Below are 16,832 nucleotides of genomic sequence, written 5' to 3' on the forward strand. Positions count from 1 at the left end.
TGAATAATGCAGAACACAGGACAAATGTGTGAGCTCCACCAGACAGAGGGGCAGCTCCTCCGGAGTGCTAGGCATGCAGCCTTCTTCCCAGACATCAGTGAAGGGCTCTGAAGCTGTGGATGTCTGGGCCTCCCTTAGGGTGGATCATGCCTTCACCCTCCACAGCATCAATAGACGGGTATCCACACTTAGAGGGAGACTGTACATGTATTGCACATCAAGAATCTGTCCATGCAAGAAGTGCTGAAAAGCCAGACAGCCAAATAGCAGGAGTCTGGCGAGTGAGTCAGAAAGCAAACAGAGTCAAAGCATGATTCCTTCTGTAGCTCTTTTTAGTATGTGTTCCAGTGACTGCGATGGGATGGTTTCCGCATCACATGTTATCAGAAGTAATGATAGCCTGCAGCAACATTATAAAGATTAAAAGAATGACTGTCGATTTAGCCAATATGCTAAAGATATATCATAGGGCTGTGTAATTACATAAAAAACAACATAGCTGTCGAGGTTAGAGTTAGAGATGCACACAGATATTAAAATTCTTGACTATAATGATCGATAATTATTTTCATGTTATGGGTGATAAACCAATAAATCAAACAAACAAAAACAAACTATGATGCCTTAAAGTCCCCCTGTGGTGAAAATAAAGTTTTTAATGTTAGTGTATAATATGCTGGTTTTTTAATATGGTGTTTTAGTCTATGTGGTGTTTTTAATATGCTTTAAGACAAACCATGTGAAGCCAGGTTATCCCTGTTTATTTTTCTGTTGATATAATAATTTTTTTTTTTTTTTAAAATCGGGTAGATTTAGCAATATAGCGGGTGTATGATGTACAGTATTGACATTTTGAGTTGTTCAAAGCATTTCTAAGGATATTGATTTTTAGAAGGCAGCTGTCTAACTCAGATGGCAACAGGAACATGGTTTGTGTAACATTAGCAATACATGATTAGCATTTGTTTGATAATGTAGTCAAGCAAAAGGCTAATTAATTACAGTTATGTGTCCAACGTCGTAAAAAGCAATACCATTGTTGAGCAAAGGGCTGCACAATTAATTGAATTTTTAATTGTGATTATAATTACAGATGCCGTGATGCCATGTTCAAAGGCGCAATTACAAAAAAAAAAAAAAAAAAAAAAAAAAAAGTAGTCCACTTACGTTATTCTGCATGCTTAAGATGTGTTTTTCTTTCTTTCTTTCTACAGGTTATCTTAAGGTTTTTTTCGATTGTTTTAATTTTAGTTTTTAAAAAAATGGCATGCAGTTGCTTCAAACAATGGTATAAAGCTATTCAAAACATCATGTAAATTGTGCTAATCAGAATTAATAATCAGAATTACAATTTCAAGGAAATTATAGACAATTATGATTTTTGTCATAATCGTGCAGCCCTAGTTCAGCGTTTACCTCAGTAAGTAAACCAAGTGGATCTCTGAGCTCGTGGAGTGGAGTGGAGGCGGGGCTAATTTGCATATTCATTGATCCGCATATACTTAATATATTCATATCCGCATATATAAATGAGGCAAGGGTGTAGAGTTACATTTAAGTTATTTTAAGACATAAAGAAAAAAAATTCACAGGAAAAAAAAAAATGTTTAAATATGTCATTTTGGTGATCAAAGATGAGTTTTAAGGGATAAAATTATTAACTACAGGGGGACTTTAATAAATTAAATACATCACTAAAAAAAAAAAAATCAGATCAATCAGTTTACATGTAAAAAGTGAATTGAGGAATCACAGCTCTATATACAGTATGAAAAAAATGGACATTCATTTTGAGAAAAGATTACATTTTCTCAAAATCTTTCCCTGAAGACAGTTATTAAATTTTTAGTGTTTTTAGAGATTAAATAAACATGACAGTAAATCAAAGAAATTTATATCCATATTATTAATTTATTTTCTATCAGTATCAGACTATATTTGATATAGGCCTACAGACCCAATCAGCCAATACTAATAAATTAAAAAAAAAATAATTAAAAAAATAGTAAAAGTAAATAACTGATATGGTACTTATATCATGCGTCCCTACTCCCAAAGCTATTCTAATTGTGTTTTTTTATTTTAATATTAGTAATTTAAAGAGAAAATGTTTGAGCGGAGCAACTGCATGCCATATCATATTCTCAAATAGAATTTAATTGAATCTAAATCAAGAAAATCAGTATCAATAACAATTTGTGATTGGTTACAATGCCAAATTGCTGCAAAAAAATAAATAAATAATAATTATCCACAACACACAGACTCAAATAGAACACTGTAATTGACACTTCACCACATCATCTGTAATAATAATCTCAATTAAAAATTGCACAGCTCTAATGTATCATACTGAATGTTTTCCTTTTGTTTTGTGCTCCTCACATTAATAATTAAATAAAAGTATAGATCATCACGCAGCTAGTAAGCCTAATTCATACCCAGCATGAGCATGACAATGGAAGACATCATGAAGCAATGTTATGATGAACTATCATCATGCTAATTGCAAAATGCTTTAAAAAGTAATTAATTAAGCAGCGCACAAACAATCTGACAACTTGTCAGTTAACCAACACTGGGTCATTGTACGAGCTGCACTAGAAAATATTCAGGTCTTCAACATGGCTCACTGAGGCATTCCCTTTAAAACGGTTCCTCATACACAGATGCCAAAGGACAGCACAGAAGGACGATAAACAAACAATAAAAAAAAAAAAAAACACGCTCAAAAACCAGCCAGTCAACCTTCGTGTGTACAGACAGGGAAGGGAAAAAAAAAAAGACAAGAAAGGAAGACCACCTGTCCATCAGGAAAGCCACCAGCTTTCCTTCCTCCCCCTACACTCTCAGTATCTCCGAGCCCAATGACGGCCAGCGATACTCCTTATCAGCTGGTGAGATGAGATTTAGTTCCAGGCCTAACACTCATGGGAGGCTATTGATAATGCTAGTCCCCCCTTCTGCTCGCCTCTCATTTTCCTGAAGTGGGACCAGCCTCGCCTGGCCAAATCCAAACCGCAACCATGACAGCAACTGCGAAACTGATTTCGAATCAGTGTTATGGGGTGACATCTACCATGTTCCAGCTATGGATGAATACGATGAGCCATGCAAAACCCAGATGTGCGGCCTGGCAGTCGGCATCCCCTTAGTAAAGTCCCTTCTTTTTCCCACTTGGACGTAAAAAGCCTGGACGGTGATGTCTGTGATGTTTTGACATCCATGCTGCTGCATATTAGAATGAATAATCGATGGTGCTTGAAAACAGAATGCATTTTATCATTTTTTTTCCTATTATAGGACCGTTTTAAAAATGCTCATGAAACTTTCATTGTTTTTTAGGTACAAAGCCAGAAATGGCACAGACCAGCTACATGTTCAAAGCAGTGTTTTTCCATTACTGACCCATGGCTTAGAATCATTTAATGGTCTTCATGCACAGAGCAAAACCATCTGCATCTTTGTGTCCACATTTTTATAGCCTCGTAAATGGTTGCATATAACTGTCGAACTAACCTATTACACTGACAGACAGCAACTATTATGTGATATTGATCGCTCAAGCCTTTCAATAGCAGCAGTTCTGTCGATTTGATCAACTGGAGAAGCTGAGTTTGTCTAGAGCGTGTCTCGGTCGTAAACTTTAGGAACATATGTCTGAATACAGCCTACATTTATCAAAACTCAATTTGACTGATTCACCTCAGCAGTTACTACACAAGGGACTCGTATGTAATTAGTGGTGTTAATCATATACTAATAATAAACATTGAATTTAATTACATCCATGATGTATTGTCACCCACAGCAAATGCTACTGGATTTTCACACACCACAGCCTGGAAAGATTTATCTGACACCAGCTCACAATCGAGTTATCCTCAGTTCTTCAGCCCTGGCTGCCCTGCCACAGAACAGTTGGTGATAGAGCTAATAGAGGGTTGCAACATGGAAAAGGCAGAAAAAGACAACAGATGTTCAAGAGGGCGATACGATGAGGATTAAAACATGGTATTTTGGTGGCTTCGTTCTTTAGATGTGCTGACGTCCATTGTAGTTGATCAATGTATGGGGGCTACAGGATTAGTGCAGGAAAAAAGTGAAAATTCGATTATCATACTCTGCCTCATACTCTTTCTTTCTTCTGTGTAACATAAAAGGGGAAAAAGTCAAAGATAATTGATGCAAAATATATAATAAAACATAAAAAAAAGATACAAATATCATAAAATAGTCTATATCATAAATATAAGTCTATACTTCAAGTATTCTGTGGCTAGTTGCATAACCTGCTTAGACTAGTCTTACCATTTGGTCAAATAATATTTTTCAAAAGTCAATTATACAAAGACATAAGCCCTATTCTGACAGGACAAGTTTTCTGGGGGGATGTTAGAGAAATTTGTGTTTCACAGACATACTTTGCGAATTTAATCCCGCGCAAATCTGCCAAGTTAGTGTTTTTCTCACAAAACCAAAAGCAAATTACCTACAGTTTTTCGGCAAACTCAACAGTCCTCTGAGAAATCTAATTCCACCCGAATGTGAATGTCTGTGATTGGTGATGTTGTATTATCCTAACGTTTCTCATATGTTTTTTGACCTACCTGAGCTACCGTTTGTGCACCAATCTTTCGCATGCTTTTATTTCAATACGATGAAAAAATACAATTAATAAATAGAGCCAAATTACTCAAATAGGGTTTTTTAAATGAATTAAAATATCAATAAATAATAAATTAAAATACATATACCTCATGTATGATGCATGACACTTTTGTAACGCCCACATCTAATACACACTCCCACCTCTATAAGAAAAAAGATGTTAGTTCTGTCCGAATTGGTACATTAAAGGGTTAGTTCACCCAAAAATTTAAATTATGTCATTAATTCCTCACCCTCATGTCGTTCCACACCCGTAAGACCTTTGTTCATCTTTGGAACACAAATTAAGATATTTTTGATAAAATCCGATGGCTCAGTGAGGCCTGCGTCGCCAGCAATAACACCCCCTTTTTCAATGCCCAGAAAGGTACTAAAGATGTATTTAAAACAGTTCATGTGACTACAGTGGTTCAACTTTAATATTACAAAGCGACGAGAATACTTTTTGTGTGCCAAAAATAACAAACTAGCAACTTTATTCCACAATATCAAGTGATGGGTGATTTCAAAACACTGCTTCATGAAGCGTCGAAGCTTTACGAATCATTTGTTTCCAATCAGTGGTTCAGATCGCCAAAATCACATGATTTCAGTAAACTAGAAACACTAAACGAAAGTGTTTTGAAACTTCAATAATTCACGTGACTTTGGCAGTTTGATACTCACTCCGAACCACTGATTCAAAACAAAAGATTCGTAAAGCTTCGAAGCTTCATGAAGCAGTGTTTTGAAATCACTCATCACTAGATATTGTGGAATAAAGTCGCTATTTTGTTATTTTTGGCACACAAAAAGTATTCTCGTCGCTTTATAATATTAAAGTTGAACCACTGTAGTCACATGAACTGATTTAAATATGTTTTTAGTAGCTTTCTGGGCATTGAAAAAGCACTGAGCCATCGGATTTTATCAAAAATATCTTAATTTGTGTTCCGAAGATGAACGAAGGTCTTACGGGTGTAGAACGACATGAGGGTGAGTAATAAATGACAGAATTTTCATTTTTGGGTGAACTAACCCTTTAAATGACAGACATCAAGTGATAAGTATTGTAACTCAATACTCGTTTAGAAAACTAGTCCAGTCCAAATATGGCTATTTATTTTTCTAATTTGAATCCAAAAAGTAAAATTGATTACCCCTTGGCTAACTTCTAGTTGGTCAGAGTAGTTCTTAAAGTCACCAGGAAATCAATATTGACAATTCTTGGTTTTTATGGAATATTGTTGTATTTATTATAACTGATTTATCCATGCAAATCATTTTATTTAATTCATGTGCGTTAGTAATCAAAATAACTTCCCGTTCCTTTTGCAAAGACATCTCTTATCGTCCCTGATGAGTATTTCAGCGTGGGGGAGGGATAACCTGTCACTCACATGCAAACCACAACGATCAACAATCCAATCAATTCCTGAAGGAGAAAAATCAAGTCCCGCCCTACATCTTTTCTATCTTTTCAAGCCGCTATTTCACTCGGAAGTATGTCACAATATGGATGAAAAGACTATTGCAATTTCCATTTCATGCCAACATTATGACACAGTCTTTATATTGTGGCTATATTCATGCAGCTGGCCACTGCTGGAGTATGATTGGTTGTGTGAAAAACAGAAGACCTAAAATTGAATCAGAATTTATGGAATATCCACCACAAAGCACTTAAGTAACGATTTCAGATCTGTAAATGAATAGATTTTTTTAGAGTATTCTGTTGATCCATTTCATAAACCTTCAGCATGAATGATTTGTTCACAAATCAGATGGATCTGGTACTCAAGTTCAACTCACTGTTAGGGAAGAGTATCCCTGAAAAACAATGGAAATTTAAGTCTGTTCATTACTCAATTGATATTTTAGGAATGCAAAAAATTCTTATCAATTTCATGATTCTTTTTAGTGAATTCAAGACCTTTGTGAGGCTTAATATTTTCAGTCATAATTTGTAAGAGAGAAGCCAGGAAATTTTTAAATACATTTTCCACAAAAGAAAATCATATGGGTTTGGAACAACATGAGAGCAAATAATGACATCATATATTCGAGTTGCTTGGGGACAGTTTTAATGTGCCTTACGCTACAGAAATATTGTTATGTGGCGAAATTGACTCCCTGAACTTGTTAATGACGATGCATAAAAAAGACTGAATCTTCTCAAAACATTCGTCATGTCCAGAAACACTCCCACAGGCCTTGACTGTAATTTCGTAAGTCATACAAACAATTTATTCGGACCATATGTTTACATGATGTAGCCCGTCCTTTGTGAACTTGTTTAGAGGGTCAGATGGATATACCCTCCAAAAATTCGTTCCACGGAAACAAATATTTTATCAACAACCCATTCGGAGGATGAAATAGCCCCTTATCCAAACAAAAGGATGTTTTATTCCCACGTCTTTCCCATTTGTCTCTCTCTCTCTCGTGCATCTGAGAGCCGCACATGGCATGACTCGAATGGGGGCAAATCAATACACACAGTGCCCGTTAGTAACGCTACGCTGGCACGCAGGTGTTCAAAACCATCACCAATGAGAAAAATATAAAAAGCTACATTTCCGAGGGGTTAACAATAACACAGAATAGACAATAACATTTTCGCTTAAGAGTCAACACCATCCGTTTACTTCCCCAGCCCCGCGCATCACCTGCATTTCTGAAAGCAAATATTCTGATGACAAAAGCATCTGCAGAGTCGCACAGAAGTGCCCTTACCTGTGTTTGTGGCTGAAAGTGAGCGCGCGTTATCCCCACTTCTCACTGGGAATTGTTCGTTTGTCTTTTGTATAGTCCAGAGACGCGAAATGCGGTGTTTGCCCTCCCCTTGCACTGGCGTACAGACGACGGCTGTGTGAGCGCGTCAAGCCGCTCCACCTGCATGAAACGACACAGCAGTTCTGCCGCTCTATGCGCGTTCTCCCGGTAGCGGTTATAGGCGCGAAATGAGGGCGCGGTCAGTGGAACACCTCACCAATCATCCCGCGCGAGCACTTCGCCTTCCAACCTCACCGACTATACGATGACTGCGGCACAGCTGCCTCAATGTGACTTACTTTATCAAAATCTGGACCACCGACTATGTCCAGTAACTACGTCTCATCCATCCCCCTACTGTCCCTTAATCCGTTTAGACCGAGGGTTCCCAACCTTTATGTTTTGCTGAACCCCTCAAATATTTATTTTAAACACCCTCTGGAATTTAAATAACTTGTATAACTTGCTTTTGCCAAAATTTCACAAATCCCCTGCAGTTTCCTCATGAACCTTGAGTCTAGGGCGTTTAGGGGTCTTTGTAAACAAATTACAAATTCCTGTAATTGCTCTATGGAATACTTGATTCTAATTGGTCAGTCGCGGTTTTCAACGGTCAAATATTTATAAGCAGTGCTTGGTAGTAACTGATTACATTTAATCTGAATTATGTAATCAGATTCCAAAAATCAAGTACTTGTAATTAGATTATAGGGTGAAGTCAGCAAAATTTGGACACTTTTTGGTAAACTGTATTAAAGGGTTAGTTCACCCAAAAATGAAAATTCTGTCATTAATTACTCACCCTCGTGTAATTAAAAACCTGTAAGACCTTTGTTAATTTTTGGAACATAAATTAAGATATTTTTGATGAAATCTGAAAGCTCTCTGACCCCTCCATAGACAGCAATTTAATCACCACTTTCAAGGCCCAGAAAGGTATTAAAAACATCGTTAAAATAGTCCACATGACTACAGTGGTTCAACCTTAATTTTATGAAGCGATGAGAATACTTTTTGTGCGCAAAAAACAAACAAAAATAACGACTATATATTTAACTATTTCTTCTCTTCACTGTCATTCTCCTATGCTGTTGACGTTGTACACACTTCATGTTGTTGATAACAAAGAATGGAATATATTTTCTTTCTCTTTGTAAATTTATATCAATATGGTACTAATGTCACATCCTTGTTGTCCACCAGAAGGCACTCCCCTCATGTTCTATGCCATTCATACGTGGACTACATCCCCCATAATCCTCTGCCTGGTCTCACCCTTACTGATTGTCTCCACCTACGTTTCATTAACTTGTTAGTCCCAGGGAGGAGGCCAGAAACGTTCGAATGGAGTGGGCCCAGAGCTGCTCTGGGTGGGCCTTCATAAAACAGGGTGCATGGGCAAATCGTATGAGTATGAAAACTTCATGCCAAATTATCAGGGAAAAAAACGCAGCATGAATGAATGAATTTATATATGGTCAGACACTTCAGAGATTCATGCTTTGTCCGTCATTAACAGCCGCATCTAAGGCAGTAGTGCATTACGTTTTCATCAACTTACAGTTATAAAGTTTACAGTGGCTATGTGGGCACTTAGTTGTTGTTTTTTTCTGATATACAATATAATATACAAAACCCACAGAGAGACGTAAAGGGTGTCCAGTAGTAATGATTTATGAAAAAATAAATAAATAAAAATGCATTACAGCAACAATATGAAGTAATGTTTTATAATCTTTTAACTATAACTATACACTATAAATGTCTGTACTTACCTTTGCATGTCCTTTTGCAGTATTAGAAGACGATATAAGATGACGGGGCTTCTGGTTAAACACTGGGATAACCTCATCATAATCAATTGCCTCTGTGCGCTATGGGAATTGCGTGGTTTTATTGCTTGGTTTCTTGCTGCAGTACATATTCAAATTTATATCTAAATTAGGCTTTTAAAGTATTAACTGATTAATATTTGCTTCACAATTTACAAATGAAACTCCACATTCCACAAACGCGCAAATCTTACCATTACACTTTGGGCGTTTATTATAATTAATATCGCGTATTAAATTATTTCATTCATCTTTTTGGAAAATGACCAACTATTTATTGGGTGGGCCATAGTTCAAAGTGGCCGTAGCTTCGCCACTGGTTAGTCCCAGTCTATATAAACCATGTTCAATCTGTCAGTCATTGCAAAGTCTTGTATTTGTCTGTACTGCATTTCTGAGCATTCTCCCTGGTTTCATGTCTCTTGGTTTTTTGGATTCTCTGACTGTTCCTGGATTTCTCTGTTTTGCCTCTGCCCTGGACTCTGATATAGTGATGCAAAGTCCGATTCATTTCCGCGAACTGGTTCTTTTCGGACAGTTCGGCTCAATGAACCGGTTCAAAAAGCCGATTCATAGGTTCCTGATGTCTTCATGCTATAATGTCACTATGCATTTCTTTTCTAACAACTCAGTGTCATGTTATATCAATGAAACGTTCGAATAAAGTCATTTGTGTCAACGCATATTGAAACATTTAAATAATAAGTTATTTGTGTGAACGGCATATTGCTGATTATTGCCTTTCATTCACTTAATGGAGTTTGTGGTCACAATTTCATTGGATCGCGGATCCTTTATGTCGGATACGACTGACCAATATTGATTATTAGCCTACATCTTGGATAAGATTCACAACTACAACACACATATTCATGCACATTCGCAGATATGTTCTACATGTCTAAAGTATATAGAAGAATAAACGGTAGTCATAATAAGCATATTTCCAGTATGTGTCTCAGGCTTGCATGGTATCGTCAACTCACTCATTAGTAATCCTCTGCAAACTTCGACATCTGGTTGAACCGGCTCATTCGGTTCTTTTTGAGTCGGACATGCTACTTTGGTTTGTGCGTCTTGCGTCATCAACCCGGAACTAAAGTTTGATTCAGTTCGATTAGAGAATCGGCTCGACCAGTTACTTCCTATGAACCAGTTTCAACCGGCTCAAAAGAACGATTCATTCAAGAACCGAACATCACTACTCTGATATTGTTTGGACTGTTTGCCAGTGCTGCCAATTTAGCGATTTTGCCGCTAGATTTAGCGACTTCCCCACCCCTTTGAGACTTTTTTCAAAAGCCTATAGCGCCAAATCTAGCAACTTCTTGGACAAACCTTATCTAGATTCTGTGATTCGCTCACTAATCTAAATTTATACTAATATAGATCAGTGGACTCGCCAGTATGACGTCATCTAGCGACATTTAGCGACCAGTTTTAGCTACTTTCAACTGAAAGCAATCGGCAACACTGCTGTTTGCCTGTGTTTTGACCTTAGCTTGTGGGTTATGATTGTGGATTACCCTTTCAATAAATACTGCATTTAGATCCTTTGTGTCTCGGAGCAGTTACATGACAACAAGTTTATCCTATTCTGATCAATGTGACTAACGAGTTAGGTCCAAAGTAATCTAAAAGTAATCCAAAATAGTCAGAATACATTACTTAAAATGAGTAACATTGCTAACTACAATTTTTGTCATGTAATTTGGAATCAGTAACCGACTAAAATTTATATGTAATCTACCCAACACTGTTTATAAACAATGACTGTTGTCCATGGCAACATTGTATACCTGTCCACTCATCAGGGAAACATACTTGCTTTTGTATCTTTATGAAGATATTACATTAATTAGGGGACAAGCAATGAAGGGGCGATTTATATGTGTTCATATATAAATGTCTATAACTTCTAAACGAAATGATATATTTTCACCAAATTTGACACGTTTATGTATGGAAGCACTCTGAGGACACACACAGAAAAAAAAAAAAAAAAAAAAAAAAAACAGTGGTACTGCGCCACTTGGTGGCGCTATAATTAAACAAATTTTGAAATTGGCTCTAAGTACAGTACTGTTGGTCTGATTGACTTCAAAATTAACATCCAGTGTCTTTGTCTCAGTTGCTATCATAGTACATTATGACATTGTTGGTCTGTTGCTAGCTTTCTTGTTTGCTTCTGTTGTGTTTGGCCCTTTAGTTTCTGCTTTCAGCTATATTTTAATATGAAATCAGTATTTCGTTTACTTGTTTGTTTATTTATTTATTTATTGCTTGTTTTTCGCATCAGGGCTCTATTTTGCAATGACTGACTGAATGTACATTTAGAGCACTTTGTAAAGAATCTTACATATGTCTGTACTTTCACAGTATTTACTGAATTCAGTGAAAGACTTGCTTCTTGACAGTTGATGTCTGTAGACATACAGGTGTGTAATATAAATACATAAAATACGTGTGTGTGTGTGTGTGTGTGTGTTAATTTAACCAAGAAAATCTTTCTTGGCACCTATAGCATTTAACCTTGAAATGAGCCACCTGGCTCACATTTCTCTGCCATTTTTTAACATTTCAAATCATACGACGACTCAGCTCCCATGGCCTCATGGGACTGCAAAGTGTCCATTGTTTGCACTTTGCACGCTTCAGAATCTCAGTGGATACAGTAGGTCATCTGGGTATTGTACGCCTACTGTTTCACTGAGTTTAGTACCACATACTCAGGCATCCTACTCAATTCACATACTGATTTGTGCATACTATATAGAAGAACACATATTTGGACACTGGGTTACATTTAAGGTAAATGTTGACCAAAATATAGCACAACTGTGAGTAACTGACTTAGCGCAGTTTAATTGAGAACCAGTGTTAATTACTGTTATGATTAAATATTTTAAGTTTGAGTGTGTCATTAGGGACAAGTAAGTTTTCTGGGGGTGAAGTGAGACAATGAGCATATATTGTTTACCATATCATTTTACTGCAGAATTTAATTACAAAGAAATAAATTGTGTAACGATCTTTGGAAAGACATTTTAGAACGCCAACGCGCATGGTTTCGTGCATTTGATTATACATCAGATAATGCTGCGGGCTGTTTTATAAGTTGAACATTTCCATTATTTTCATTTTTTACTGTTATTTCATCCTCGAGTCATATAATATTAGGCATGTATCATCTTTAAATGCATTAATGTTTAACAGATTACTTTACATTCGGAAGCTTTGTGTAATGAGCCAAATACTCAAACAACAGCTAGTATGATTAATGGTATCTGTAGTAATTCCCCCATGTATTACCCTCAGCTAATAACCTTAAGCACAAAGCCTGGACCTCAAGTGTCTATTCAGGCAAGATTTTACCAAAACAGCCTCACTACTTCATAATTTATATATATATATATATCTTACTCGTGGGTGCAAGACACTATAGTTCATTTAAGTGAGGATAGCGAAATAAAGTTAACTGTGACATATTATACCCAAAAATTATTCATACAGTAAAATTGCTAAAAATTTGGAACCAAAAATTATTCAGACACTTTGACCTGACCATGTTTTGCTTAAGGCGAGACACCCTAGGTGAATAGGCTAAAAAAAAAAAATCAACTAATAGATATCACCATACTTCCCCAGCAGACTGATTACAGTAAGAATTGCAAACATTTTTTGTATTGCAAGTTTTCTGAAATGTAATGTTTAAATGTGCAAATGAGGCGTTATCTAATTAAATATGCGCTAATTTACATAAATTTCTAGAACAAAAGTCTGAATATTGGATGAAGACATATTAAATTCTTAGATTTTTACAGAGGGAATTTTGAATATCTATTTGTATCACTCCATAAATCTGAAAATATTGTCAACAGCCAGAAAAAATAAATTTTCACAATTTTTTTAGGAATAAAATGTAGAAAATCAGGAAAAATTTTATATCAACAAATCCCTCTGTAAAAACCTTCAGAAAATGTAAGTTCTGCTGAAGTGGAGATTTATGACTCAGAGCAGGAGAAAAAAAACTCATTTTGAGAAAACAGCCTTTAAAGATATTTACTGTAATTTAAATCTACAGACACAAATAGATAAAGTGCTATAAAATATACACTTAAAAGTGTATTTTGGATGTTTTCTTTCCACCAGTCCAAAAAAACACTTTATGAAAAGCCAAAAAGTGCAAAATCTCAAAATTGACAGAGATAAAAAAAAAAAAAAAAGATAAAAAAAATTTGACACTCTGAGATCTTGTCATATTTTATTACCATTTTGTTTAAACCATAGTGAATAAATTGTATTAATGAATGAAATGTTCAAGGTGTCTGAATAAATTTTGCTTTGACTCTCTATATATATTTACATATTAGTTCATTCTGGTTCTCAAATCTGATTGGCTGAGATCTTTCCAGCCATGCGATACTCTACCAGTATCACCACAGGAACGTTTCACCGTTTGAATCACTCTGTTGTCAGCATTCTCACAGCGAGTGTCATGTCGGACTTGCAAACCCATCATAATGTTATAGATACTATTTTGTAATGGAATGTAGTTTTAAGAGTTTTTTAGGCAAGAATATAGTTGTTTAGACCTCAGATATGCAACGTTCAGCGCTCATGTACCCACAGAGAACAGCTTCATCTCGGCCAGTCCTTTGGAAATTTGCCACTGGCTCTTATGTAGATAGTGTTTAAACATGAGGTATATTTGTTTTGGGTATATCAAACGGGCAATCTTTAGTCTTATTAATATATTACTTGTTCCAGAGCTAATAGATTTGGCTTAAGGGCTATATTAAGTTTCATAACTTCATATTTACATTGAAATCAAATCCTGTACTAACTAGAGCGCTGCTTTTGTACGTTTGACTGAACTGTTTGCTTGTGTTTATTTCCAATTTTACTTCTTATACTATTATAATGGCTGTTGTTGTTAATTTAAATGATGTTTTATTAACAAAGTTCGGGAGGAGCAAGTTCAGATAATTAACCTAATTAGCACAGGTGGAGAGCATTCAGTTAATCAACTCAACCAATGTCAAGAGGTATAAATTCAGCAGACTTACCTCTGTTCATCTGAGAGTTTATCAGCATCCCTCCACCACCCCATCTCCTCACTTCTAGTTCTATCTACTTTTACCACACCGGGGGGAGTACTCTGGGTTCGGGCCAAAATTCCGAGCTCGGAGCCCTCTCCCCGGACAGCACGCCAAATACGCATAACTTTTACTTTATTTAATTATATGGATATGTGAACTCGTGAAATATTACTGTTCAATAAATAATATTTTATATAAATAACATGCCATATTTTTTGGTATTGAGAAAGAGTCCGTTAGTGATTTCGACTTCAGTGAAAGTTACGTTAATACGTCATGAGATGGCGGCAAAGACGGTTTTTATGAGTCAGTCAGGCGCAAAGACTTTTATATTGAAATGGACTGAAACAAGGAAACAAGGACTTTTTTACTTTAAACAACATCTTATGAGACGCAACTGACAAATGCATTGACTAGCACTGTCATGGGAATGTCTTAAATGTTAAAAGGACAAAGACATTCAAACATTCAAACTGATTTTGTGATTATGAATATAAGATTGACCTGAAGAATATCAGCTAGATGCAGGTAATACACTTTCTCAGGCGATCTCACTCTCATAATACTCTAAATATTACAGAGAGTTTTAATGAAGCGACTCAACTTTCCATTGTTACTAGTTCTAAAGTGACGTTTTAGAATTAGTAACAGGAGGCTTGGGCTCAACTGTTAAAACTGTCAACTTGAGATTTGAATCCGTGGCGGAAGTAGTTCCTCACAAAATAGGGTTTTTTCGTTGTTGTTTCTTATCTATTTACACACTTGTGCCGTCAAACTGTTGTATAAACACAATATCACACTCGTAGCTGTGCGGTATGGCTCTATATCAGCACAGCTGTGATTACCTATGGCCGAATCACAGCCGTGCTGATATAGAGCGATATTGCACGGCTACTCGTGTGATTTTGGAATTAATAAAAAAATAACAAAATAATTAAATTGATAATTGTTGTTAAATAAAAAAGAAATAAGTAAACAATGATGTGTACACTCACCTGTATTCAAGGTACATGGGAAATACAACGTTATTATTTTCTACTTAAGTCATTAAAATGAAACTTTTCTTAAAAATTGAATAAAAGTTAATGGTATAAAACAAATGGATGCTTTTCATTTGATATTCCCGTCTCATTTCTGAAAATGACTGTGAGCTTTTGAGTATTCCAACAAGTGCCTCGAGATGACTGGGGAGTGGGGAGGGGAGGGGGGCTCTCTATCTTACAACAGCAGACGGAAACGCAACCTCTCTAAACTGTGCCTTGGCATTGGCCGCTGTGCACACAACACCAAACCCACTCAGGAAAAGCGTCTAGACTGGCGTCGTTCCCCGACAAACCTGCCTCATCTGTATTGAGCTGTGGCATCACTGAATGATTTGCAATTATTATTATTGTAGAAGTTTCCATTACTCTTGTATAATGCCATTTCTTGCATTCTTTCGCTTCTCGCGCACTACTTTGAACTTGGAGTGCCATTATGTATAAGAGGCTCCATCAAAGGAAAACATGCAAATGGTTTGGGATTTTGTGGATATGGTTAAGCTGAGCGTGCATGCTTGTGCATGTGTGAGTTTTCTGAAGCTGGCAAAGCTAATGATAGTCTGTTGTGGACTGTGTCAGAACAGCTACATTGTCACAGTAACTTGTGTTAAACGATCGCTGGGGTTTAAAACCTGGACCGTGTGGACATGGAGACCTTGAAGCCTCTTCGAGCCCAGAGAGCACAGCTGCACGAGAGACATATTAATGCAGAGTGACAAGGACATGGGACATAGAGTATCTGTCTCACTCTCTCCCCCTATCCTTCTCTCCATAATGTGTGGTTTCAGGAATAGCCACACTAACAGAAGGATGGCATGATGGGGACCTTGGAATGTAATCATGTCATTACCGTGTGAGTGAAGTATGAAATAGTGAGAGAGCGGGTGAAGATTGACTGGCCTGAGATGGCAATTGCTTTAGGGGGGTGACTGCTCACGTAAGTGACACCGCAACAGGCTTTCTGCCTCTTTGTCCCTATTGTGCCCTCTTTATTTTTAACACAAACGTTCACTTTCTCTCCCTTGCACACACACACACTTTGTCTTTCTGAGTCAAACGCATCTCGCAGACACGCACAAACCACAACACAGATTTTGAAAAGCAGCCAATTGTCTTTGTGCAGTCACTAGCGTTTCCCCAGGGCTGGCTGTGAATTAACTCAACACAATTGGGAGATTAAAACACATAAGAGCCTGCATTTAACCACTTCTGTCCTCCAAGCGGGGCAGGATGCCAGTGAACAGTCTCTTGTGCTGGGTTTAGATTTGGGTCATCAGCTCGGTGTGGTCTTATCTAAATGCACCGCGGCGACAGTGCGGCAGAGGAGCTTGAGGCCTTCCGACTCATTATTTAGCAGTTCATATCAGTTTATTAGTGCCCGCGCAATTATGCCGCAAATCACACTTCTTGCTTTAGTGCGGTAAATACTTATA

The 16,832-nt window shown here is 36.8% G+C and overlaps 1 protein-coding gene across 12 annotated transcripts in view; it reads right to left on the reverse strand.

Annotated features, from left to right (window-relative positions):
- nrxn2a (neurexin 2a) overlaps positions 1 to 7,802 on the reverse strand; it is a 432,106-nt gene extending 424,304 nt beyond the window's left edge. For 7 of the 12 annotated variants that reach the window (XM_051877564.1, XM_051877572.1, XM_051877570.1 and 4 more), the window contains exon 1: positions 7,387 to 7,798. The gene's annotated coding sequence lies outside the window, so the exon portion shown is untranslated. Of the gene's footprint in view, positions 1 to 7,386 lie in introns of all 12 variants that reach the window. The other 5 variants (XM_051877575.1, XM_051877573.1, XM_051877574.1 and 2 more) reach the window with 5 other exon arrangements.
- Between the last annotated feature and the right edge of the window lie 9,030 nt (positions 7,803 to 16,832).

The sequence above is a fragment of the Ctenopharyngodon idella genome, chromosome 21 (genome assembly GCF_019924925.1).
Source record: "Ctenopharyngodon idella isolate HZGC_01 chromosome 21, HZGC01, whole genome shotgun sequence".
Lineage (NCBI taxonomy): Eukaryota > Metazoa > Chordata > Actinopteri > Cypriniformes > Xenocyprididae > Ctenopharyngodon > Ctenopharyngodon idella.